The following is a 27,267-nucleotide window of genomic DNA, read 5'->3' as shown; positions in this document are numbered from 1 at the left end:
GATGAAGACATTTATCTTCACATTAATTTCCGGAACAATCACCGAATATCCAGATCAAACTATTTTCGACAGTATACGAACTCTAGAAAAGTGATGAAATTAATCTACGGGAGTGGATAAGAATTTTAGTAACAAATTTTTATTTGAGAATATGATATGAAGAATAAATTAGTGAATGCTTTTATGATTGAATAATCGATAAACAAATATACGAACTAAACTCAGGCTATTAACATCAAAACATTTTCGATTTGGCCAGCGTAACACATCAAAAGTAACATATTGGATCAAAATCAAAAATTGGGCTGGAATTAAATGTTTTGATCCAATAACAATATTATGTAACACGTGTTTTTCATGAAATGTATTATTGAAAAGGAAGTAAATTTTTAAAGACAACCAAGTTCATTTTTAATATAATAATTATAAAACCATTTATCTAAAAACAGTATCAATTCATATCAAAACCAAAGTATCAATAGTCAAAACATGTCATGGTAAAACAACCTCAGAGTATAAGTCCTAAAGATCTCGTGTGCGGAAAATGTAGTGTGATGTACTGCGATCATGCCGGCTCCTTTCCCTTCGAAGAGAAAGTACCTGAAACCAAATTTGTAAACCGTAAACACAAAGCTTAGTGAACTCCCCCATCATACCACATACCATACAATAACATACTGTCCAGCATCTCTAGTTACTGGCCTACCCCTTCGGTCTCTTTCAACCGGCAACTGCCTAGCATATCTGGGTGTTGGCCTATCCCTTTGATCTCTTTCAACCAGTATCTGTCTAGCATATCAGGGTGCTGGCCTACCCCCTTCGGCCTCTTTCAACCGGTAACGGGGACTGTTTCACCCCTACTACTACCACATATCATCCTAGCACATAAACACCTAAGGCACATACTGTCTAGCATATCTTGGTGATGGCCTACCCCTTCAGTCCTTTCGACCGGTAACGGGGTCTATCCTACCCCTCCTACCACTATCGCATAATAACATAGCATATTAGCACATAAAGCATAACGGATATTGGAATACCAGAAAATTATCACAAAGATATTTATCTCAAATATAATCAACTATTATTGGGCCGACATTGGTGCATTCGACTCACTTTTACTGGAAGGTAACTCACCTCACACTGTTGAAGACCCGCGGACAAAAATCTAGCTGTTAGATGATAGATTCCCGAACTGTCAACATCAAAATAACACCCAGTTAATAATTGGGTTCCAAATCATAACCATAAGTCCATGCTTGGGGTAAAACGACTACTTTACCCCCAACCTAGCTTGATTTAAGCCCAAAGCCCAAGCTCACACTCCAAAGGTCCAAAAGTCAAACAAATGACCAAAGCCTAACATATGGCCAAATTTTCCAAATTGGGCCCAGACCTCTACATGGTCTTACCTTAAGGCCCAACCATTTATTCTAGTACAAACATTTGGCATTCCGATGGTCCAATATCTCATACTCATCAAGGCCCGATTATGGCCCATCTTTGGCATAATTTTCCAAATTGGGGCCAAACCCCTTTCATGGGCCTTACCCTAAAGTCCATCTAAATATTCTAGTCCATATACTTGTTCTTGGATGGCTCATCAATAGCCTAATCACCAAATCCCAACAGAAACGCCCAACTCAAGGCCCAAACAAAATTAGAGTTTTCACATAAAATGATTATTAGGGTTATGTGTTCTCGCTTAACCCATTAAGGACTTAATCCATTAAGTCCATCACTCTACTAGATCAACCATACACGGTGGTCGGGATTAATCCATAATTCACATCCAATGGTCCAAACATGCGGGTCCCGACAATTCCAAATTAACATATCTGAAATTACGGTTTTCTAAACCCTAATTAGGGTTTCCAACCCAATCGCATTCCAGTTAGTTCATTTGTTAAGTTTTTAGGTTAATTAATGTTAATTAAGTCAGGCAACACCCACTACCACCTCGGTTAGAGGTGGTTAACAGCAGCTCATGACTGCAGCCACCACCTCACGGTGGTAGTTATAATTTTAGATTAAATATGTCCAAGCATCTAAACTGACAATCCAATCATACAATGCACCCTGCCACCACACACGACGACTGGTGGCGGTAGAAGGCTGTAGCCACCACCTCACGGTGGTGGTGGTGTGTAACAAATGTCGATTTCTAGTCAAGTCAAAGTCAAATAAAGTCAACAAGTCAAACCAGTCAACTCAACTAACCCTTGTATGTTAGGGTTTACATTAGGTTACTATTATACAACTCGCTAATTTAATAAGAAGTTATCACTTGGAAAGTTTGTATGTTTAGAATTCTTAAACCCTAATCAGGGTAAGTGGTGAAACTACTTGGTAAAACATTATTCCGTACCCCTCGGGAGAGTATAACACTCATAACAAGGATTACCAGGTCCTGCGAACCTTGCATTTCAAGACTAAACACTCACAAAAGTCATAATTAAAGTCTCTCTAAATCTCTCTCACTCTATCTCTCTCTCCCAAATCTCTCCCGTTATCTCTCCTAAATCTCTCTCATAACCTCCCTCAACTTTTTATAATCATTCGGGGCATCCTGACCCTTAATTAAGTTCAAAAACCACTCGAAACGGAAAAAAAATGAAAAACAACACCATGGGTGGGAAACCCTCTCAAGAAATGAAACCCTCTCATGCGAAACCCTTCTCATGTGAAACCCTCTCAAGAAACGAAACCCTTCTAATGCGAAACCCTTCTGATGTGAAACCCTCTCATGCGAAACCCTTCTGATGCGAAACCCTTCTGATGTGAAACCTTCTCATGCGAAACCCTTCTGATGCGAAACCCTCTCATGCAAAACCCTTCTGATGTGAAACCCTTCTCATATGAGACCCTCTCATGTGAGACCCTTCCGATGCGAAACCCTTCTGATGCGAACCTTCTCAGCAGCGAACCCTCTCGTATCCTCTTTGTAACACCATAAATTTCAAAACTATTTTTCTCATTTTATAAAAGCATAATTCATTTAATATTCATAAAAACATCAATGTTTGAAAATCAATCCATGACATATAAAAATCCCAAGATCTCATAACATAAAAATCCCTTGTGTGTACTGATCAAGCCGGCGCCTTCCCACGGTCATCACTAGTACCTGAAACAAATAACACCAAACACTGTAAGCACAAAGCTTAGTGAGTTCCCCAAAATACCACACATAGCACATATTAGCCACTCGAGGCTATAACTCTGTGGGTCCGTGGACCCTACTCTGTGAACCCTCTGGTTCTAACTCTGTGAACCTTCTGATTCCAACTCTATAAACATGCACAACATAAATCACAAAGAAATAATGCAGTACAACACATAACATACATACAGCATGCAAATACTTTGTCACATAACTCTGATTACCTATTCAAGGCAAAGTATATTGAGAATACTCACCTCGGGTATCTCGGTAAATATCTGTCTCGGAACAAATGTGATCTCGCCTCCTCCTAATCACACAAAGTAACACACCCATAAATACACTGAACTCAACCCTATAGGTCAGCATGGTAAATGGTCAACTTTGACCAGACTCGGCGAGTGCACTAGAGCGACTCGGCGAGTCTTTGCGTGTCCACTGACTCCCTTGGATCCTCTGTCGACACGTCGAGTACTTCCCTAACTCGACGAGTTCCACCTGTCATGAATCGCGGGGCTACCACGACTCAACTCGCCGAGTCTCAAGAATAACTCGGCGAGTTCCGGCTTGACTCAGCCCCCCCCCCTTGAGACTCACTGGGTCATCCCCCAACCCGGCGAGTCTACTCGCTGAGCAATTTACGTGAAACCCAAACCCTACTCGCCGAGTCTCAAGAACAACTCGGTGAGTTCATGCCATGCACAAACTCTGTTGACCTTCTGTGGTCAGATCTGTTTCCCCAAACCATAGATCTGGCCATCCCAAGCATGAATGTCACGTAAAGTTCGAAACTTGATGCTTGTATAACCACAACAAGGCATCAAAAGGGGATTTGGTCCCAAAAATGACAACCTAGGTCCAATAACTCCATACTAACCCAAAAAGCTCCAAGGGTTAAGGTCTCTGGACCTCTTTGAGTCCAGATCCAAGGCACAAACTCGAAGAGGGACCATTTGCTCCACATAATCGCTCTCCAAAGGGTTTAGAAAACCCTAACTCTAAAGATCAACCCTAAAACTGAAGGAGGTTCGAACTATTACCTCAAAACGAAGTCTCTGGACTCTGGATCTGCTTGACTCTCACCTCCTCCTTGCTCTTGTCACCTTCTTCTTGCTAAATAAAGGATACAAAGATCCAAAAGTGACTCCTTCTCTCTCAAAGCGATTTAGCTCTCTTAGGGTTCTCTCAAGGGACTGGTAGCTGCAATAGGAGGCTATAAGTGCCCTTAAATAGGCTCCAAACCCGGGGAATTAGGGTTTCATTAAACAGCGTGGACTCACCGAGTCCACTTTTGGACTTGCCGAGTCTAGACGTGAACCCGTGTCCATAACCGTGATCATACTCGGCGAGTTTGAGCTCCAACTCGCCGAGTCTCCTTGCAAATCACCAAAAAAAACAAGAATAAATAATACCTAGGAATCCGGGGTGTTACAATTCTCCCCCACTAGAACTAGACTTCGCCGCCGAAGTCTCGCTCTGCGAATAACTCCGGGTGCTGCTCACGCATCTCACGCTCCGGCTCCCAAGTCATCTCGGACCCCTTCCGACGTTGCCACTGAACCAAAACCAAGGGTACCTCCTTGTTCCTCAAAACCATGATTTTTCGATCTCTGATTGCCACCAGTCTCTCAGCATAATTCAGGCTCACATCCACCTGAATATCATCTAATGGTACCACTGCCGACTCATCGGCTATACACTTCCGCAATTGCGACACGTGGAAAGTGTCGTGAATCTGACCCAACTCTGCTGGCAACTCCAAACGATAGCCTACCCTACCTACCCTCGCGACCACCCGAAATGGACCAATATACCGGGCCCCCAACTTGCCCCTCTTCCTGAATCGAATCACTCCTTTCCAAGGAGAGACCTTCATGAGCACAAAGTCGCCGACCTGAAACTCAAGCTCGGACCGGCGTCTGTCCGCATAACTCTTCTGACGACTCTGAGCGGTCAACAACCTCTGTCTGACCTGCTGGATCTGCTCTGTCGTCTGAAGCACGATCTCTGTACTGCACATAACACGCTGTCCGACCTCTCCCCAACAAATGGGGGTCCGACACCTCCTCCCATACAAAAGCTCAAAGGGTGGCATACCAATGCTCGAATGATGGCTGTTGTTGTAGGAAAAATCTGCAAAGGGCAAATACGTATCCCAACTACCCCCGAAATCCAACACACATGCCCAGAGCATGTCCTCGAGCGTCTGAATCGTCCGCTCACTCTGTTCGTCAGTCTGGGGGTGATATGCGGTACTAAAATGTAGCCTAGCACCCAACTCCTCATTAAACTTCTTCCAGAATCTGTAAGTGAAACGTACATCCCGGTCCGAGACAATCGAGATCGGCACCCCATGTCGAGATACCATTTCCCTCACGTATATCTCTGTTAACTTTTCAGCGAAAGAACTCTCATTGATAGCAAGGAAGTGGGCGCTCTTTGGCAACCTGTCCACAATCACCCAAATTGAATCGACTCCCCTAGCAGTCCTTGGCAATTTGGTGATAAAATCCATAGTAATTTGTTCCCACTTCCATTCGGGAACCTCCAACGGCTGCAGCTTACCATGCGGTCTCTGGTGCTCGGCCTTAACCCTACGGCTGGTTAAGCACCTCTCCACGAACCACGCAACATCCCTCTTCATACAGGGCCACCAATACTCTCTCCTCAGATCTAAATACATCTTAGTGGCCCCAGGATGGATCGAGAATTTCGACCGATGAGCCTCTTCCATCAAAATGGTACGCGTCCCTCCCACAAACGGTACCCATATACGCCCCTGAAATGTCATAAGCCCCCGACCATCGGTAACAAACTCCGATACCAATCCAACAACTTGCTCTCTCTTCTGGTTCTCCAATCTCACGGCCTCGCCCTGAGCTCCACGAATGGCGTCCAACACCGGAGCCATCACGGTCAACCGCAAACATACATCCCGCAATGGGGTGCTCTCTGCTCTGCGAATCAGGGCGTCGGCTACCATATTAGCCTTTCCTGGATGATACAGGATCTCACAATCATAATCCTTGACCATATCCAACCACCTCCTCTGTCGCATATTTAGGTTAGGCTGATCCATCAAATACTTCAGGCTCTTATGGTCCGTGTATATCGTACACCGAACCCCATACAGATAGTGACGCCAAATTTTAAGGGCGAACACCACCGCCCCCAACTCTAGATCATGGGTAGGATACCTTGTCTCATGAGGCTTCAGCTGCCTCGATGCGTATGCTATCACATGCCCTCTCTGCATCAGCACTGCTCCCAACCCCAAGATCGACACATCACAGTATACCACAAAGTCCTCCATCCCCTCCGAGAGGGCTAACACCGGGGCTTCGCATAACCTTTGGCGAAGCGTCTCAAAGGAGGCCTGCTGCTCGGGGCCCCATGAAAAAGCGACACCCTTCTGGGTCGACCTGGTGAGTGGCACTACGAACTTAGAGAAATCCCTGATAAATCTCCTATAATACCCTGCCAACCCTAAGAAACTCCTGATCTAGGAGGGTGACCTCGGCACCTCCCAACTCATCACCACCTCAACTTTGGCCGGGCCGACCAATATCCCTCTCTAGTTAACGAGATGACCTAGGAACTGGACCTCTCGCAACCAGAAATCACACTTGGAGAATTTGGCATAAAGCCTCTCCAATCTCAGAACTCCGAGGATCTCCCTCAAATGCTCCTCATGCTGCTCTCTAGATCTCGAATATACCAAAATGTCATCGATGAATACAATCACCGACCGATCCAACATCGGCCTACACACTTGGTTCATGAGGTCCATGAACACTGTCGGGGCATTGGTGAGCCCGAAAGGCATCACCACAAACTCGTAATGCCCATAATGCGTCCTGAACGCTGTCTTCTAGATGTCCTCATCTCGCACCCTCACCTGATGATATACCGACCTCAGATCGATCTTGGAGAACCAAGATGCTCCTTGCAACTGATCAAAGAAATCGTCGATCCTCGGCAACGGGTAACGGTTCTTGACCGTCAGCTTGTTCAACTCCCGGTAATCAATACACATCCGGTGTGAACCATCCTTCTTCTTGACAAAAAGGATAGGCGCTCCCCACGGCGAGGTGCTCGGCCGAATAAATCCCTTTCCCAGCAGCTCCTAAAGCTGCGAGGATAACTCTTGCATTTCTGGAGGTGCAAGGCGATAAGGCACCTTGGAAATAGGTGCGGCCCCCGGAACCAAATCGATACCGAACTCCACCTGCCTCATGGGAGGCACACCCGTCAATTCCTCTGGAAATACATCTGGGAACTCACGCACTATCGGAACCTCCTCAACTGACCTCGGCCTCTCTGAATCAACCCGCGTATCCATCACATACGCCACAAAGCCCTTACAACCCTACTGTATACACTGCCTCACCGTAGCGGCCGAACAAAACGCTGACCCAGAACGTGTACCCTCGCCGTACACCGTAAGAACTCCCCCACTAGGGTCTCGTATGGTCACCAGTTGCCGCTCGTAGTCGATAACCACACCGAATATGCTCAACCAGTCCATGCCCACAATGACACAGACATCACCCATCGCAATAGGAACCAAATCAATCGGGAACTCAACACCGAATATCTCGAATACGCACCCACGGATCACCTCCGTTGCATATATCACCCTCTCGTCAGCTATGGAAACTCTCAGAGGCCGACTTAACGCCTCACGACTAGTACTGATATGCTGACTAAAAGCCAAAGATACAAAAGGCCGACTCTCACCCGAGTCAAATAACACCAAGGCAGGTACAAAATTCACAAGAAAAGTACCTACGCATAACATAATATAAGCATAATATCTCAACATCAAAATAAATACATGAAAGAATACATATCAGCCACAACATCGGGCGCTGCGCGGACCTTCGCCGCGGTCAACTTAAAGGCTCTCCCTCGTGCCCTCGGCGCCTCGGCCTTCACTGGGCGACTCTCGGTAGCTCTGATGGCGGCAGGGGCAGATCCCTGAGGTGCTCCCTGAGCTGATCCCCGCAACTGCGGACACTCTGCCTTCCGGTGTCCGGTCTGGTTGCAGTGAAAACACACTGCAAACCCCTTGGGGCAGTCATTGGCCATATGCCCCTCCTTGCCACACTTGTAGCAAGATCCAGCTCTACAAAATCGATCATGACCCTTGCTGCACTTCCCACAAGTGCGTCCCTTCTGGCTCCCTGATTTGGGATCAGCGGGCTTGGCCCGCTTGGTTGCCGGCTGGGACTGTGCCGGTCGCTGATCCCTCCCATGAGACTCCGCCTCCTCCCTAGCCTGAGTCTCTAGCTCAATCTCCTTCTTCCGGACATTTTCCTGAAGCTCGGAAAATGTCCGGTACGAGGAGTTCGCCACGAACTCCCGAATGTCTCGCCTCAAGATACTCAAATATCGGCTCATACGTGCCTGCTCAGTAGACACATGCTCAGGGCAGAACATCGCCCTCTCATGGAACATCTTCGTAATCACCGTAACAGACTCAGTACCCTGCTTGAGGGTCAGAAACTCCTGGGCCAAACGTTGCCTCTCCACCTGGGGAACGTACTCATCTCGGAACATGGCAGTGAACCTCTCCCAGGTCACTTCCGTAAGCTCAGCAGGCGTAAAGTGCGCTGTCACAAACTTCCACCAGTCTTTCGCTCCCAAGCGCAGCTGGTTCAGCACGAACCGAACTCTCAAATGCTCAGGAGATGAGCAAGTGAAGAAACACCCCTCTATGTCTGAAATCCATCTCATAGCCGCCACCAGGTCCTGGGTCCCATCAAACTCCGGTGGTTTTGTGTTGCTGAACTCTCGGAACAGCAACGCATCACCATCCTGCGGCCTCGCGGCAGCAATAGCTGCGGTGGCCGCTGCAACAGCAGCCTCAGAAAGAGCAGCATAACACTCTTCGAAAGTCTCAATCAACGTTGTCTTAATAGACTCGAGCATCTCTGGTATCTCTACCCTGATGGCCGCAGCCACCTCCTCATGGATGATCCAGCGGAACTCCTCATCTCTGGCCCCACTGCTCTCAAGCATAAGACGTGTCCTCACCATGATCTACCTCTGAAATACAACATATGATAAATTAGAATCCATTCGAGCATACTCACACTCGATAAATCATCCCTCCTTGATCCTTGGCATTCCAAAGATTCTTACTTGGAGTGTACACCGCCCCGGTGCTTTTAGTAGTACGGGCCCAATACTACTGTCCGCACTGTATCAGTATACACCCCAAGTCCTCCTCTTCGGATCCCAAGTTCCAAGTACTCTATTATGCACAATCCACTCTCTAACAGATCTCTCATAAGCTCCTCACTACTACCTACTCACTCTCAAGCATCTCATAGCAGCTCACCTCTCCCTAGGCTAAGGCATCACAAATCAGGCCACTCTAGTCCTAATAGGAGTACCTAGCCTACTCTAGCATGAGAATACATCATATCAATATCATAACACATATCATGAGGATATCTTGGGAAATCACCGTTCGGGCGCAGACTGATCGTACACACGATTATGCTCTACGTTTTTCAAAAAAAATCTTTTACTCTTTTTTTTGAAAATACTTCTCAAATCCTTAGTTTGAGTTCAAATACGCCCGAAGGTGTACTCGAATCCCTCAAACCAAGGCTCTGATACCAACTTGTAACACCATAAATTTCAAAACAATTTTTTGCATTTTATAAAAGCATAATTCATTTAATATTCATAGAAACATCAATGTTTGAAACTCAATCCATGACATATAAAAATCCCAAGATCTCATAACATAAAAATCCCGTGTGTGAACTGATCAAGCCGGCGCCTTCCCACGGTCATCACTAGTACCTGAAACAAATAACACCAAACAATGTAAGCTCAAAGCTTAGTGAGTTCCCCAAAATACCACACATAGCACATATTAGCCACTCGAGGCTATAACTTTGTGGGTCCGTGGACCTACTCTGTGAACCCTCTGGTTCTAACTCTGTGAACCTTCCGATTCCAACTCTATAAACATGCACAACATATATCACATAGAAATAATGCAGTACAACACATAACATACATACAACATACAAATACTCTGTCACATAACTCTGATTACCTATTTAAGGTAAAGTATAGTGAGAATACTCACCTCGGGTATCTCGGTAAATATCTGTCTTGGAACAAATGTGATCTAGCCTCCTCCTAATCACACAAAGTAACACACCCATAAATACACTGAACTCAACCCTATAGGTCAGCATGGTCAATGGTCAACTTTGACCGGACTCGGCGAGTGCACTAGAGCGACTCGGCGAGTCTATGCGTGTCCACTTACTCCCTTGGATCCTCTCTCGACACGTCGAGTACTTCCCTAACTCGACGAGTTCCACCTGTCATGAATCGCGGGGCTACCACGACTCAACTCGCCGAGTCTCAAGAATCACTCGGCGAGTTCCGGCTTCACTCAACCCCCCTGACTCTCCCTGACTCACTGGGTCATCCCCCAACCCGGTGAGTCTACTCACTGAGCAATTTACGTGAAACCCAAACCCTACTCGCCGAGTCTCAAGAACAAATCGGCGAGTTCATGCCTTGCACATACTCTATTGACCTTTCGTGGTCAGATCTGTTTCCCCAAACCATAGATCTGGCCTTCCCAAGCATGAATGTCACGTAAACTTCGAAACTTGATGCTTGTATAACCACAACAAGACATCAAAAGGGGATTTGGTCCCAAAAATGGCAACCTAGGTCCAATAACTCCATACTAACCCAAAAAGCTCCAAGGGTTAAGGTCTCTGGACCTCTTTGAGTCCAGATCCAAGGAAAAAACTCGAAGAGGGACCATTTGCTCCACATAATCACTCTCCAAAGGGGTTAGAAAACCTTAACTCTAAAGATCAACCCTAAAACTCAAGGAAGTTCGAACTATTACCTTAAAACGAAGTCTCTGGACTCTGGATCTACTTGACTCTCACCTCCTCCTTGCTCTTGTCACCTTCTTCTTGCTAAACAAAGGATACAAAGATCCAAAAGTGACTTATTCTCTCTCAAAGCGATTTAGCTCTCTTAGGGTTCTCTCAAGGGACTGGTAGCCGCAATAGAAGGCTATAAGTGCCCTTAAATAGGCTCCAATCCCGGGGAATTAGGGTTTCATTAAACAGCGTGGACTCGCCGAGTCCACTTTTCGACTCGCCGAGTCTAGACGTGAACCCGTGTCCATAACCGCGATCATACTCGGCGAGTTTGAGCTCCAACTCGCCGAGTCTCCTCTCAAATCACCAAAAAAAACAAGAATAAATAATACCTGGGAATCCGGGGTGTTACACTCTTCCCGGATTTTGACAACTTTTGCATTTTAAGCCCATTTTTGATAATTTTGACGTGGGATTTTCACCAAAACTCATATTTTGACATATAAGACCCTATATTCATAATTTTATCATTCTGGAGGGAAATCTTTGTCCAAGAATAAAATCTATTAGGTAAGATTTTAAGGTGGAGTGTTGACTTTGCCTTAAACTTATGACACAAGCTACCCTTCACACCCACTCCATGACCATCCTCAGTCACTATTCATCCCTACCTAGTCAACTATTTGTCCTTTCACCCACTTTCTGCAGCATATGATCTTGAACAACAACTGGAAATCCTTACCTCTCCTCCCACATTACTCACTCTTTCACCCAAAAAGCAAACCTATTTCCCTCTCACTTTCTCTCTTTAAACTCGAAATTGAAGGCTGTTCTTGAGAATTACCCTCCAATTTTGGTAAGTAATTTCATCCTACACTTGATTAGCTTACATCCTTTCACTCAAATCATAGATTCCTTACACAAATATCATCATATTTGTTTATTGAATCTTCAAATCTTTAAGTATCTCCCAAGTGTTCTTGACTTGGAAATTTCTTCTCTTCAATATCCATCCTAAGAAACCACTCAAGGTTAGTTCATACCCCCACATTTTCATATTTTCTTCAACTTTTAGGGGGAGAATACAAGTTAAAATACTAAAAACTTAACAAAACACAAACATCAGCTCTGGAAAGTTTAGTTCCATTCACTGACTATTTTGGACACCTTAAACATTTTTGTTTTCCAAACTGTACTAGATGTAAATAATACAGGTTTATACCTTTAAAATGACTACTTCCACATATTCACACAATATTTCTACAATTTACGGTGATTTTACAAAACTGTCTATCACTGTAGCTACGAATTCGGACTAGTCTGTGAATATGAACTTTTTTACACTAGTTAGAGACTTCTAAAAATCATAATAAAATTTATGAACAAACTACGCACATTTTATAAACTCTCAAAGTTTACGGATTCAATTTTCGACTTAGTGTGATTTTTCTGTGATTTTTCTAAATCAGTGCAGAAATGTTAAAAAAGCGAGTTTAACAGCTTACAACTTTCATAACACCTTGTAACATGTTGAGCAGAGTGCTAATCTTGGTGACTTCATATTTTACATGTGTTTTCTGTTGTGATATAATTATATAACAGAAAATATTTTTTATATTGTAAGAGTCCTTTATCATTACAAATAATACAAAATGAAGCACGATGGATATAGTTATGTTTTGCTATTCATTCTACTTACACAGAAATGGTTTGCTATACATTACAAACATTTTGATAAACTATAATAGGTATAGTTTATGTTTCATTTACATCACACCACGAAAGGGTTCTTTTCTACAAAAAGGGGGTTTTCAGTTCACTTTACGTAAATCTGCTAATGAATAAATTTGTGAGACATTCCCTTCACGTTACTTCTAAAGTAGCGGATTAAAAGTCCTGTAATTGTAACCCAAGTCTCTTGTAGGGAAAGCGTGATAGTTGTGTATAGATCTATATTGGGTCTGACAAAAACCCGCACCCAAGCTGCTTGCAACAGTTCGGCCGGCATGCCAAGGGTGACAAGTGTCATTAACATTCCCACGCCTGAATAACGTCATATACAAGGCCGACAGGGTCATAGCATGGTTATAATAACTCACATGGGGTATTAACAAAACATATGATTTACGGGGTTTTCTAACACTTACACGAGTTTATGTCGATTTAAACTTGCATATACTACAACTAGTATGGAAAAACACTAGTACATTTCGGTCTTTGACATTTAAGGCTACAATACATTTTAAAAAGGAAAATATTGGATTTTTCTGGAGTAAACAATACTTTTACAAAGAAAGGATTTCAACGTTTCATTCAAAAATTTATGAACTCACCAACTAAATTGTTGACACTCTTTCAAAACTACTTGTATTCTCAGGAAATCAGTAAATCAGGTAATCAACTGCTTTTGAGGATGGGACGCTTAGGCGTTAAACATTTCATCTTTGTCAGCATAATGTAATTGATTTAGAAACATGTAAACTTATACTATGGTGTAATTTTTTCAATTATATTTATGTTGGTTGTGTTTACTTTGAGCACTATTATACTCTTGTTGTGATACTATACATGAAGTCCTCCACCCCGCAACGTTTCAGTCGTCCTTGGTTTGGGGGTGTGACAGATTGGTATCAGAGCATTGTTTATAGTGAACATAGTATATCAAACCACATAAGATATACAAACTATAAGCACAAAGGGACTAAGATTCTCTGATTAAATTATTTTCCCTAGAATTATACTTTTAAAACTAAAACGTTATTCCTATGAAAAAGTATAAGTACATACATGCATACCGGTATAGTGTCACGTCTAAGGAAAACACAAAAGTTAAAAATAGAGGAGTTGTGCACTGTGATTATGCCTTGGTATATGCAATCAAGTCTGGGAGGAAAATAGCCTGATCAACTATATTCGTCCGAGAAGTGACTAGTATATGCTAGGGGAAAGTCATAGTGGACAACAAGTCTACCAACCTACCAACTCCCATACAACTATAGCTCTATGAATCGAACAAAACATTTAACATACTATAGGAGTATTTTATGCACTAAAACAAAATATTTCTAGATTCATTATGTGCCTCTTACACCCCTATTCTCGTACAGACGACATGGCAGGATTTCATTTACCATGGGATCCCTACTTTCCGAACCAAGGAAACGGTGGTTGGATAGAAGCAAAACCAGAAGAGGATCCCAAGGAGGTATTCGAGGAGGAGCCTGAGGAAGATCCCGCAGAGGCTGAAGAAGAAGAAAAATTCGAGGAGCAACAAGAAATGGACGAAGAAGAACCCGAAGAAGAATTATAGGACGAAGAAGAAGAGGAGGAGCCGGAAGAGGAAGTCATCAACCCTCATTACATCGCCAGGGTGCCTGCGAACCGTTTAGGCTACAACGGGCATGAGCCCCGTTGGGAAACAGTGATCGAGAGGTGGAGCCATCAACAACGACAACGATCACCATATGGTGATCAACGGGGTTACTACGACCTCCGACATGGGCGACCGACTGATAGAGCCATCCCTGTCATGGTCTAGCAAATCATGAACTTGGGAAACCAGAATAGGGAAATGGCAGATCAAGTTCGAGATCTCAATGTTGTTGCAGAAGCCACCAACGCACACACTAGGGAGTTGGAAAGAGACTTCTATCCCGTAGACCAACTCATCGAGGACCTTACCGCCACAAGGGCGGAGGTAAGGGAGTACCAGGTGAGGCACGCAGTTCTCGAGGAGAGAGTGATCACGACCGAACGCCGGATTGCAGAGCTTCAGGGAGCCTCGACCTTGTCTCAAGGCCACAAGGGATCAGCCGATACCACCTGCCTCGATTAGTGCTTGCACTACTGACGTTTTGTTATAAACTAGGTTTACGAGTATGTGTTCGGACTAATCTTTCCTATAACTAGGTTTGACCCTGCGTCTAAGTGGCTACACTAGTCGAAGGGTTTATGTGCTGCCAAAGTTTTTGTTACAGTGATATAATGTAGACCTCCTATAAGGTCAAACTTTCCTAAGAATATATACTAAATTGTATTAATGAGAATTGGCATGCATTTTATTTCATTGGGAGTTCACCTCTAAATCCATGACATAGCATTACAAACAATTTGTTTATGGTAACTCGGGGATCATTTGATTTATACTCCAAGATTATGTGTAATTATGAGATGATCGACTTAGAAATGGTGAGTCTGCCTTGGGCCCTGTTCCTTGTTTGGTTGTGGACATAGGATAGACTCATTATGTGACATCCCCAAAATCACGCCCAGAAAAGACCGGTTTCATTTATGCTTTTAAAATAATTTTCAGAGTAAATCCTTTTGATTTAAAAGAGTTGCGGAATTTTTTCCTAAAAACAAAACATGATAAAATAGATTTTTATCAAAACATTTCAGAAAGAAATATAATTTCATCTCATAATCAGAAATCGAGATGCCATGTTCCGATACAAACCATAAAGCATAAACGATAACATTACAAGTCATTCAATAAATATATACATATACAAACTTCTAAACAAAACAACTTGATGATTCATCCATCTTATGCCCTTGCGCCACTTCCTGTAATACAAATAAATTGAGTGGCTCAGGCTTGAGAGCCTGGTGAGCATATAGGGTTTTCAACCCACAAAAAATAATTATATTTAATTCACCAACCAACAATAACCCGATTACCCATTCCCGTTATCCTCACTTTACGTCCCTAAACACAACATCTATTACAAGGGACCTAATCTAGGATTTTCATCGGGACGGACATTACTGCAAAGGGGCTTCCTTAGTAATAAATGTCCTAAAGGCAACCATGAGGGGGATAGAGTACACTGGTGAACACATCGTTCGCAACACCTACAGGTTATGAGCCAGCTAACGTTCCACAGGACTGTTTAGAAAGAGTCTGTGGTCGTTATCAATACTCCACTGAATAACTAGATCAACAACAACAACAACGAGGCCTCTCATCTGTTTATAACACATCAATTATCTACCCATGTTCTACCCAACATATTAGTAGATAAAAATATATATTTTTATACATAGTTTAAAACCTGTATAGCATGTTCAATCAACACATATTCCACATAACAGATGAGGCACACACACATAACATATATTTCATAGAGAATAAATCATATCTATGAGTTTTAAGAAAGTGAACATACATTCACACATATAATCAACAAAATATACACATAACACGTATTTCGTACCAAATACTTCATAATTATGTGTTAGAAGAAAGTAACTACACACTCACTTGACCAGAAGATGATCGGACAACACTAGGACTTGTAGAAGCAGTATTCTTTGGTAGATCTGGAAGATCTTCACAAAAACCGGGCTTCTCGCGGGCAAAGCTTCGGCTCGGAAACTCATTTCTTCTCGGGATCTTCGGTCTTCGGGACTCGCTTCGGCTCTCGGGATGATCATCGGGGATTCGGGGGGGGGGTCAAAATAGGGCTTAGAGAGAGTATCGGGATTGAGAGACAAGATATGGAGCAACCATAATCGGCTGGGCCTTCACATCTATTTATAGGGCAAAATTTGCCCTTGCCACGTCGTGGCACCATTTTCCACGTCGTGGGCTTGGTCGTCACTGCATGCGTCATCGCAAGTTGCGTCTGGGGGACTCCAAGAGGTGTCAGAAGACTTGCCACGTCGTGGTATCTGACATTTTTGGTGTTTCGCGCCCCGAACTTAAAAAATTCATAACTTTCGCATACGAACTCCATTTTCGACGTTCTTTATATCAACGCGTAGGTGAGATTATGTTCTACAACTCTCGTTTAGACTTCGTTGGCTAATTTTGACTCTATTTTTAATATATTATAAGTATGTTACTTATATATTATTTTTAGTAGGCCGGGACCAGAAAAATCTATTATAAATTCATAACTGCTTCATCCGACGTCCGTTTTCGCCTATCTTTTTATCGTTTTTCTACTTCTAACGAGATCTTCGATTCTTGTTTAGATTGTTTCGGCTAAAAAACCGATCGATCTCAAACCGAGTATTCGGGCTACGGTTCATAATGGTGACATAGATATCGTTTTTGGCAATGGGAGTAGCGACAGTGCTAGATGGCGGTTCATAATGGTGACCTAGATATCGGTTGAGGACGGTGGTTGCTTGGCTGATTGGAAAATGAGAGAAGATGGGTGGTGGCGACTGGTGTACCCCAGTGGCGGCTAACTATATCTTTAGGGTTAGGGTTACATGGCATAGGTGACAGGTTTATATTCCCGGTCATATACAACTTCTCCCATATTTACATTTCCAGCCCCTCCTTATCAATTTCTTTCAACATGAATCCATAATTTACCCTTTTAGCCCCTGCTTCTAAAAATCCTTTCATAACAAGTCTAGTATTTTACCACACACTCCTTAAATTATGAAAATCTTTACAAAATAACTCTTAGAAATACACTTTAACCCTCGAAAATCCAAATTATATTATTTGGCAACACCCTGCTAAATATTATGGATTAAGGACTACTATTCATATATCAATTTTATCTATTTACTTAATTAATAAACGGGATGTTACAACTCTCCCCCAGAATCCTGAGCATAGCCCAATTATCCCTGCAGATCACTTATACTTGGCCAAGGCTCAGATGATCCTTCATCTGGGAGACTTACCCCGTAACGGTTAGTACTCGGACAAGAGTTGTGCAACAGGGTCAAATCAATTACTCTTAGGTTATTTAATCCCGTTGCGAGTGACTTATCACTTCCCAATCAATCAGTTATTATGTTTGTACCTGCGAGCCTAAACCACTATTACTGTCTGAGACACCCATACTGCCCGAAACGTTGAACTTCCTGAAATAGTATGCTGCCTTGGCTGCTCTCCAAAATCCACCGAGACCTCCCTGCTCTCAACTCATTTGCCAGTCATCTAGAACACTGGGTTCTGTCCTGGTTGCGGAGCCAAAAGACTCCCACACAGTCGCCCTACACGACTTCCAAACGAAATCATCGGCACCAATAGTTATCATTAGTTATCTTGCCTCTATGGATCTAACGACCTCTTGATGCAAACTATCAAGTCCATATGTCGAATCCTGCCGTCACCAAATCCAAGCCTAAAAGTTATTGTTACACAGCTAAAATGTAGCCTTGTATCACAAATGACCTTATACTGTCCGTCGCTTCCTTGATTCCTTCACTACAGCGGTGTTCCTATGGTCTTATCACTAGCTCAACTAGGTCTAATTCATCTGGGGAAATCCGTAAAACAATATGTGGATTTGCCATGCCCTCACTGCTACACCCAAATTGGTGGGTACCACTGTTCCTTCTGCGATCTAAAAACACTCCCATGCTATCTACCAACCTAGTGAATGTTATGGCTACACCTGCAGACTTACAACATTCTAACACTATCTGCCAACCTTATGAATGCTACGGCTACACCTGCAGACTTACAACACTCTAGCTCTATCTGTTAACCTTGTGAATGTTGTGGCTACACCCGCAGACTTACAACACTATAACACTATCTGCCAACCTTGTGAATCTTACGGATACACCCGCAGACTTACAACACTTTAACACTATCTGCCAACTTTGTGAATGCTATGGCTACACCCGCAGTCTTACAACACTCTAACATTATCTGCTAACCTTGTGAATGTTGCGGCTACACCCGCAAACTTACAACACTCCAGCACTATCTGCCAACCTTGTGAATGCTACGGCTACACCCGCCGATATACAACACTCTAACAGTATCTGCCAACCTTGTGAATGCTACGACTACACCCACAGTCTTACAACACTCTAGCACTATCTTCTAACCTTGTGAATGCTAAAGCTACATCCACAGACTTACAACACTCTAACACTATTTGCCAACCTTGTGAATGCCACTGCTACACCCACAGTCTTATAACACTCTAACACTATCTGCCACCCTAGGTCCTACTGTGAATCAAACTATACCCATCCTGGATCGAACACACACTCAACCTAACACTCAAATGAACCTGAGTCCTAACTGGACCTCTAACCTGGTCTCCAAAACCTACTATCTGATGCCAAGGAAAGGCATGAACCAAATGTTGGAATGTTTTCTGAACTCTCAACTCACACAATTCTCAACCTAGACAGTCACTCGACCGCCTTCCTCCCTGACAGGGATGCGAAACTCCTCCTAGTTTCATAGTTATTTCTGCTCCTGAATACATAGTCGATTCTCCCCCACTTAGATTTGACTAAGTCTTCACGGGATGTGAGAATTGAAGGATTCCCAATCCTTCTTACTTCCTAATAGTCCACTATCGACGGTGTGTGATTACCCATGCTAGCGGTCAATTACCAGTCAAACCCTTAGACCGTCAATCCTCTGAAATCTTGAAGAGGTACCCTTGAAAGCTGGTCCAGTCTAATAACTCAATCCACATCCCATGCTGGCTACTGTCGGCCATAATCTTTACCCTGGCTAGCGAATCCTCGTTCCCATTTCCATTCTCGCAGCACCACTAAACTCTAACCGAACACAACCCATGCGAAAATAAAATTCTCTTGAACATCTAATAACTATACACTTATGCATCTAACACACGTATCTTCCTGCTACCGCTCCTCTCTTAATGTAAGTAGTGCTAGAAAACAGAAGTTCTCCTATAGGCCAACGCTGATCATACCGAAACAGATGATGAAACCACTATATCCCATCGATACGGGTGGACTAGCTTGATGAAGCTAACCAAAGGCCTTCCACATTATACCCCTGACCGATCTCTACTACGAATTGAGAGAACACTGAACACCCCAATCCAGCAAAAGGGAAACGACCTTTTACTAACCACTTAGTAATTCATGGTATGCAATTGGCATATGACAATATTTGATGATCTAACCCAATAGGAGCAAGGAAATAAACCAAGGATACAATTACCCAACCCGCTACAATATTCCAAACAAAAGCAAAATTCCCACAACAATGTGCTGATAAAACTGAAAAAAGGCAAGGTTACGTACCCACAACATTGTCTGCTAGAGTTCTGACTTCTCATGTCTGACACTGCAGGGCCTTACTCATATATGATGGGGTTCCTGCCCCACCCTCTCGACCATTAGAGATTTACAAAATATCCAGAGTAGGCACCTTCACTGCTCCTCCCCTCCTCCTCGGATAGTCGGCCTTCTTGTGGCCCACCTAATTGTAGTGAAAACATAATGGGCTTGCCCCCTGAGAACACGTTGGGTTTTCTATGCATCAAATACACTCTAAAACTAGGCAGTGGAAAAATCGAAATAACGATATACCTAAGTGTACACGCATCCTATAGATCTATGGCATCATGCTAATTACATCAAGCCTAGCAAACTAAAACATACCTCTTATATAGCCCTTGATCTCCATGCTTGAGATCTTGAACCTCCATGAAGTTGCTTGGATGAAAGGATCCAAACCAGAATCCCTCTAATGGTATCACACCTAATGACACCAAAGAGTGGAATACAAATAACTAGGAGAAGGGTCAATTTTACAAATCTAAAGCGGTTAGAAATCGTCCCTAAGAGGGGGAGGAAGAAGCATTGGCGAATACTTCAAGACAAGGTGCAAGGAGGAATGAAATCCCTAAGGCCCTATTTATAGCGTTGGATGCCTCCTTGGTTTAGTACTCCTTCCCATGTGGGATGGAGGCCTAACCACGAAATTTCACTCCTTTCCCATGTAGGATGGAGTGATTTCCATCCAACCTGAATTCCATAAGGGTTCTGGAACATTCCTGATTAACCAACTATCAATTAATGAACATTCAACCCTTTAATTAATTAAACTGTTAATTAATTCCCAAAATATATTTCAAAAATATATTTCCAATTAGTTTCTAATTAATTATTAACCATACTAAGTCATAAACTAATTTCTCCTTTATTTATTCTACTCAATTTGGGTCTTGAGGGCAACCCAAAAGGACCCTGCTATTATTAGAAATATTACCAATAGTTAATGACCTTGGACACTATTCCAACAGTCCCCCACTTGGATAAGTCATCAACTATACGAGGACTAATATTTCTCCAATAATCAACAGAGAGTTAGCCATCCAATGCAACTACCGAACTCTTGATCTAATCAAGATTCAACCCTTAGTTAAGTGACCAACTATCCTTTCGTTCTATGATATATGTATCATTTTGAGACATGGATAATGGTCAATCTTAAGAATTCAAGATTATGTTTCCCAATATAGATTTGTGACGACTGCATTTGACTACTAAATTGAACGCATCAATTCTAGTCAGGGCTCGGCCAAGCACTTTAGATGTCAACACCAAATCATTGAGGGTCCCATAGATATCGCTTCTCCTATTAAGGTAGAAGGAACGAATAAACTTTGACTACATAGTTTTTGACTATTTCATCATGTCACACATGGATATACCCTTTATAACTACCAGTTACAATTAACGTTGGAGTAGTCCAATGCATAACAGAATCATAGAGCAAAACCCCACATGTATCTAGGTTTGAAGAATAGAAGATATTATCATCTTAGAATTACTCGTGACTAAATCCATGAAGTAATCTCTAAGCATTGGTTGGTCCAATACTTAAATCTCTATTAAGCACTCATGAGTGTTAGCACAATCTCTTTGCTATGTCCAATCAATATGGACAATCCACTAATACTCATGAGAGTCTTGAATCGCTACTTACTTCCAAAAGTATGACCGACTATGGACGTTTGAGTAAATTAGTACTCGGGAAGTGGGTTCCAAACATGCAAAAGTGAGAACGTCGTGATAGGCTAATTGAATTGACCAAAATCCATCATATATTAAGATCACCACATAATAATCGCCAAATCAAATTAAAACTTATACTGCTTAAAGTTCTCAGGTTTTAAAACAAACGAAACTAAGAGTGTTTAAGCCAATTCATTTGCAAATCTAATGCCTCTAGACTTTGTCTGACTGTCAGACTTGGTCAGTGACATTGGCTTAGGAATGGATCGACAAGATTATCTTTCGATATGACATATTGACTATGACATCTTCATATTTGAATCACTATCAAATGTGATGGTACATACTAAGTATATGCCATGTGAGCTTGTGTGACTTAGGATCCATACTCGAGGTAAGTTCACCCTTAAAGTCACAAAGAGACTTCATAAGGATTGTCAACGATTGAATTTCAACTAAGATGTCACTAATGAATCTCTTTCAGACATATTGTATTCTTTGCAATTTAACCAACCGCAACATACTCTAAGTTTGCAAAATCCACTATGGTGTAATACTTGGTACTCTTCCAAGCTAAAACTTCACCATTCAGAGAAGCACAAAATCCGACTGAAAACGGAATCGTCTCTATCAGTATGGAATTTAGCATCGATGTAACTCTTACAATGATCTCTCCCATACTGTCAAGATCATCTCTTCTGTCCTCCAAGGAAACATAAGAATGTTCTTGATCTTGATTCATTGATTCTTGCCAAATTGATCTAATCTAACTTGTCATGCTCAAGGCATACGAGTCATCAGATCCGGTACATGTCATGGCATATATGATCGATCCCATAGCAGAAGCATATGGGACATGACTCATTTGCTTTAGCTGATTAATAGAACTAGGACATTAGCATTGCTCAATGTCATGCCATATTGTAATAAGCCTAATCTCCTTTTTGAGTTTCCACAACATTCCATGTACTTTGGCTTAATCCAATGAATCACTTTGATTTATCTCTATAGATCCTTATTATGCATGTGTCTTCTATCTCCCATGTATATCATAGCGAAACAGTTCTCATACCAAGCCAAGCTTTTACACCTGCTAAGTTAGAATACAATTTCCTATGAATCATACATTGTCTATGTACAATACAAGGGTGACTACAGTGCTCCCACTAGCACTGACATATATATGGCTTATTATGTTTTTCAAAATTCAAACTCATTGAACTTTTCTCATTGAAACAAAGATTCCAATTACTCCACTAGCTTTGACATATATATATATATATATATATATATATATATATATATATATATAGCTTATCTTTATTTCTCGAAATTCAAACTCTTTGAAGTATTTCACTGAAATAATGATCCATCTTGTGAGATGCTTATTTCTGTCCATAAATGAACTTGTTAAGCTTAAACATCCTTCAAAACCTATCTTGGTTTAATTATATGTTTGTTCCTATCCATGGTTGTCTCTACTCTAAGATCCACTTGCACCTAAGGGTTAAGGTTAAGTGCTAGGTCTACCAAATTTCGACATACACGGACTGAATCTCGCTTTCCATGTCTTCCTTTCATGTTGTAGCCTTTAAGGCCTACCATAGCTCCGATAGCTGGTATACTCTAATTGCTATCTACCAGTGACTCAAATATCTTAGCAATATAAACTCTTATATGACTAGGTCCATGATGTCTTCTATCAGATCTATAGGGAAAAATGGAAATATGTCGATTTCCTTAATATCTCTTTCAATTACAAATTAAATTTTATGTTCAACTTTAGGCTCTTTATTGGTTGACTCTTGAATCTTATCAAGATCATTGTGGCTCCTAGTAGCCCTTTTTGAAAATCAGCTCCCTCTCTTGGAAGACTGCCCTTTGAGCAACATACACTTTGTTCTCAAAAGGTTGTTAAAAAATTATCCAAAATGCTTGATGGGCTCTCCAACAAGATAACACATATAATCAAAGTCCTAGATTATCGAGCGCTTCACGACAAGCATAAGCCTCATAATCATAGAGTTACATATATGGCAGTGAGGATAGAATCCCACATCACATATCATAGAGTGTTTCAGGAACCTACTTAGTTGGCACAAGACCAAAGGACTTCTTGTAACACTATTCATGGTACAATCCACGAATTGTTGGCAAACACGGTGCAACTCATCTAGTACAAAATCAATGAAAGATTTTTTCTCTATCCAACTAACACTTCCTAGTGGTAGTGTTTTGGGCGGAGATAGATCATGAAACTCTTTCACGATCACTTAGATGATCGATAAAGTGTGGACTGAGATTCTCACTATGAGTGTCTCATCCTATTGCCCAATTGATTCTTAACTTTACTATATGAGAGCTCTGAACACTTGAGAGGTTCCAGACTCACATTCATATGAAGTTGGTCTCACTATGTATCGTGGTTAATCTGAACAATCCATTAGTGTGAACTAATTCCAACAGATACGTACATCACCCAGTGACGTATTCATCATCTATCTTGATAAACAAGATTTGCATTTATCATAAGACTCAATGTCAAATGTAATCGAAAATCTAATCCAATTAGATACTAGGTAATGCATATTTCATTTATGTATCCAATACGATGATTCCACAAATACATTCCACCCAAACATTTGGATGTATTTGAATAAGTACTTATTATGATCAATCTGAACGATCCATTATTTGAACTAACATCAACATATATTCACAATAATACACCTTATTCAAATTTTCGAATCAATTTTGAACTATTGCTACTATACTTGCTTCATAGATTTCATGACTTTCTTTTAACATGTTAAAATGCTCCACATATAAACAAGTCAGACCTATCTCATGAATCATAGTATAAACAATTTCAATTATAATACCATAGAATAAACATTTTGAAAAGAGTTGTCTTTTGATATGAATGTAGCAAGGGCTTGGCATTCATGATCAAATTATCTTCTCCATGTTTTAGTCTTCTTACTTCATTTTAGTGACTGCACATTCTTGCAAATGCCAGAACTAATCCTTAGCAATACACTCAAGGTTTAAAAGTAATGTTTTGATGGCATTATAAATCCATATATTTGTTTGAATAACAAACATGGAGGAACTAGTTATCTTTTGATCCAATGGAAAGTAGCATGGGCTTGTGATCCATGATCAAATTTAACTTCTTCATGTTCCAGTCCTTTCACCTCAAATATACATTTGGGCATGTTTGATTTCTTAGTCCTTTCCTTGTTATGGAAACAAACAGCTATCAGAACATGTCTTAGAATAATCCTTCCTTTGTCCTAGGTATTAGGGCCTAGATTAGGTATACCTACACTAATCGTCTTTTAAACCGTGGGCAATGACTTTCTTCTTCTTGACACTTTTATTCATGATAGTAAAATATGGGAGTGTTTTGAAGTATGAGTTTCTATAATTTTCCATGCTAGTTCCAAAAGGAAACGTCAACATGCTACACAACTCCTTAATGGACATTCCAAGTTGTTCATATCAAAATTAGAATGAACTGATCATATGTACATGTTAGCTAGTCGACTAACCATAGTCAACTCCTAACTCAAGGAAATTCCATTTTACTTCAATATGTCAATTTACAATGTACATTTGATAATTCCTCTTTCTAACAATTTAGAATGCAATGTTTGAAGTAACCTAGGAAGACCTTTAACAAAGGCGTAATCTTTCCTTTTGTTTATCATAACTATTCCCAAACTACGAAATTGACAAGATTGATCATCCTCATAGCTAATCCTTTCAAAGGTTTTATAGCAGTAGGTTTTAGTGGATAAGGTTATAGACATCATTCAATGGCAAATTTCATTATAGTTTGTTTTACTTATCCTTAGAAAATAACCACCCTCAATTATTTTAGAAGGCTATGATCCATATTTGGCTCCATGATGTGTAAAGGGATGTCGTAAACATACCATAAAGTTATTTAGGTAGGCAAAACCCTTTTTCAATTTCGATAACTACGAAACTCCTAGATCTTTGAGATTCATTGACTATCAATGGCATGTTAATCTCGGATTATGTTCATCTCAAATTCAATAATAGGGTCACCGCGGATCACTGAACAGATGTTGAATCGACCATACAAAATCACGTGGTCCCTGACTCAAGTTACGCTTGAGATTCGCGAGTTCCAGACCATTCTCTACCTATACTCTCAAATTGACGTGTCGATTAACCACACGAGCTCCATCAAAAAGTTATAAAGAGAATGTGCAACTTTTATGGATAACATAAGATTCACATTAAATAGATTGAGAATTAACCTTGCAAAATCGCATGGTCCCCGGCTCAAGTTACGCTTAAGATTCGCGAGATCCATATCATTTTCGACTGTATTCTAGATTGATATGCTGGTTAACCACACGAGCTCCACCAACAAAATATAAAGAGAATGTGTAATTTTCATGGATAATATAAACCACATTCTATTAATAAAATGGGATTTTATTTTATACTTGTATATGTAATACTTTTAGGTTGACCATAATCACTATCAAACCCTTTTGATAACTTCATTCTAAAAATGCAATAGGACAGTGAAGGTGGTAAGCGCGAAGAATATTAAAAACCGACCTCATTAGGAATCAAAGAGACCTCCTTAAACCCTTACATTAGAACGGGTGAGCCAATTCGAGGTAAGACTGACAATGTCAATGTTTAAACACGCGAGGGCGCATGTTGTAACTTTCTTATGCATATAGTAGACACAATTCTAATATATATAAATACAAGGGGTAAATTGAAAACTCTTTAAATTTAGTTGTCTATTAATAATTCTAATTAATTGCAAGGACGCAATGTAACAATTAATAAATCATAAGGGTGTAATATTGAAATTTCTAAGTCTCTATTATAAATAATATTAAATATTTAAATTCACTATTAAATAATAAATAAATATTCATATTCAAAGAAACACCTATAAATAATTCATCAATTTTCCAGATTTAAAACATTTTAAATTAGGTATTTATCCATATTTAATAAAGCTTCATATTCGAAAAATGGCAAAAAACCCGAAACCCTAATTTATGTCGAGCTCACGTCGTGACCTCCTTGTTCACGTCGTGTGCTACCACTAGGGTTTTTATCAATTACGATTTTTTCATCTAATCTTCTTCCATTCAGTTTCAAACAAGTTTTTACAGAAAAATATGGTCCTAGGATGAAAGTAACCATGAACCAATGCCTCTGATACCATTTTTGGGTTTTCTATGCATCTAAAACACTCTAAAACTAGGCAGCGGAAAAATCGAAACAACGATATACCTAAGTGTACATGCATCCTATGGATCTATGGCTTCAAGCTAATTACATCAACCCTAGAAAACTAAAACATAAGTAAGAAAACATATCTCTTATGTAGCCCTTGATCTCCATGCTTGATATCTTGAACCTCTATGAAGTTGCTTGGATAAAAGGATCCAAACATGAATCCCTCTAATGGTATCACACCCATTGACACCAAAGAGTGGAATAAAAATA

This window comes from Lactuca serriola, chromosome 5 (genome assembly GCF_051521515.1).
Source record: "Lactuca serriola cultivar US96UC23 chromosome 5, Lser_US96UC23_V15, whole genome shotgun sequence".
NCBI lineage: Eukaryota > Viridiplantae > Streptophyta > Magnoliopsida > Asterales > Asteraceae > Lactuca > Lactuca serriola.
The sequence above is the reverse complement of the archived record's forward strand: the minus strand, read 5'-3'. Positions refer to the sequence as shown.